The sequence below is a fragment of the Camelus ferus genome, chromosome 9 (assembly GCF_009834535.1).
Source record: "Camelus ferus isolate YT-003-E chromosome 9, BCGSAC_Cfer_1.0, whole genome shotgun sequence".
Taxonomy (NCBI): domain Eukaryota; kingdom Metazoa; phylum Chordata; class Mammalia; order Artiodactyla; family Camelidae; genus Camelus; species Camelus ferus.
In genome coordinates, this window is record NC_045704.1 from 38,009,574 (window position 1) to 38,011,731 (window position 2,158).

General features: G+C 39.8%; 1 pseudogene; it reads left to right on the forward strand.

The window, feature by feature from the left end:
* Nucleotides 1-925: 925 nt before the first annotated feature.
* Nucleotides 926-1,513, forward strand: LOC102523557 (annotated as a pseudogene).
* The last annotated feature ends 645 nt before the right edge of the window (nt 1,514-2,158 follow it).

Consider the following 2,158-nt stretch of genomic DNA (forward strand, 5'->3'; position numbering starts at 1 on the left):
TCTCTCTTGGTGCTTTTGAGATTCTTGGTGTTTGGCTTTTGACTGTTTTGATTATAATGTATCTCAATGTGGGTGTCTTTGAATGCATTTTACTTGGAGTTTGTTGAACTTCTTTGATGTTTATACTCATTTCTTTCTTTAAATTTGGGAATTTTTAAACCATTATTTATTCAAATATTCTCTCTCTCCTTCTCTCTTGTCTCCCTCTGGGATTCCCAGAATGCATTTGTTGGTCCACTTGGTGGGCCTCATAGGTTCCTTAGGACCTGTTCATTTTTCCTTCAATCTTTCTGTTTCTTAGAACTTAGACTTAATAATTTCCATTTTCCTGTCAAGGTTTGCTAGTTCTTTCTTCTTTCTATTAATCTGCCTTTGAATCTCTCTAGTGAATATTTTAACTACTGTACTGTTCAGCCTCAAATTTATTTTTTTTTAAGTTTCTGTCTCTTTATTGATATTTCCATTTTGCTCATACCTCATTTTTAAAATTTTGTCTACCCTTCCTTTAGTAATTTTAGCATGTTTTAGAAATTCATTTAGTCTTTGCTTGGAAATCTGCCATCAGGTCTTTTCAGGGCAGTTTCTGTATGTGTATATATATAAATATTTTTTTGTTTTCATTTGAAAGGCTTATACTTTTCTGTTTCCATGTATGGTTGGTGATTTTTATCATGTTCTGGACATTTGAATATAATAAGACAAATCTGGAAATTAGATTCTACTAATTCTCCACTATTTTCTTTTTTGTTTGTATTGTTTTGTTTATTGTTTTTGTTGTTGTTTTGTGCTATCTCTGTGCTGAGGATCAGCTTGAAAAGTAAAGTTAAGGTCTCTTCTGAGCCTATGACTTTCCCCAGGTATAACAAAATCACTTCATAGTTTTCCTCATGTACTCAGTTGGGTTTCAACATACTAGTCTTTAATATCTGACTGCCACCTCTTCTCGGCTGCTGATATGTCATCCAGACTAAGGAAGACCTGGAAACTTAGGGGCCACGTGGGCCACGTGAGCCACGGCCACGGCTACATCGGCAAACACCGGAAGCATCTGGGAAGCCCGGGTAATGCTGGTGGCATGCATCACCACCTGTGATCAACTTCGACAAATATCACCCAGGATACTTTGGGAAAGTTGGTATGAGGCATTACCGCTTAAAGAGGAACCAAAGCTTCTGCCCAACTGTCAACCTTGATAAATTATGGACCTTGGTCAGTGAGCAGAGATGGGTAAATGCTACCAACAACAAGACTGGAGTTGCTCCTATCATTGATGTGGTACGATTGGGGTACTACAAAGTTCTGGGGAAGGGAAAGCTCCCTAAACAGCCTGTCATTGTGAATGCCAAATTCTTCAGCAGAAGAGCTGAGGAGAAGATTAAGGGTGTGGGTGGCGCCTGTGTCCTGGTAGCTTGAAGCCACATGGTGGAAGATTCATTAAATGTTATCAAGTGCTTTTCTCAAAAAAAAAAAAAAAAAAAAAAAATCTGACTCCCAAAAAGAGAAAAAAGAAAAATGAAGGTGGGGCAGGGTGGTGGTGACGGGAAGATGCTGGCCCTTTAAGTCCTTTGGAAGAAACTTCAGTCAGAGGGGGTGTGGCTTGCAGCAACTAGGAGAGGTACAGCAAGAGTGGCTGCTTGCCTCTTCGCACTTCTAAGATCAAAATAGCAATCAGCAATCACAGCATGGATCACCAGTATTTGGAGGACTGTGTTCTTCTTGCCCACCCTGCCCCCTGCACTCTGTATGCACAGCACTCCAGGAGACATGGACAGCTGTCTGCCATGCGGTTGGTCCAAGCCTTCCCCTGGAATTTGCAAGTCTCCAGTTGACACCAGAATTCCTAAATAGTTGCATGAGGCAGATTCTGCTAGTGCAATTACTATGTAAGTGGGGACTCAGGTTCCTAGTTCCTCCTACTCTACTATCTTCCTAGAATTCTTTCTCAATCATGACTTTTACCCTTTAGTCTGTTAGTGTGTTCTGTCACATTAATTGATTTGTATGTATTGAACTATCCTTGCATCCTAAGGGTAAATCCCAGTTGGTTATTGTGTATGATCCTTTAAATGTACTGTTGAATTTGACTTGCTCGTATTTTGTTAAGGGTTTTGTTCTTACGTTCATCAGGGACAATGGCCTGTAATTTTCTTTTCCTGTG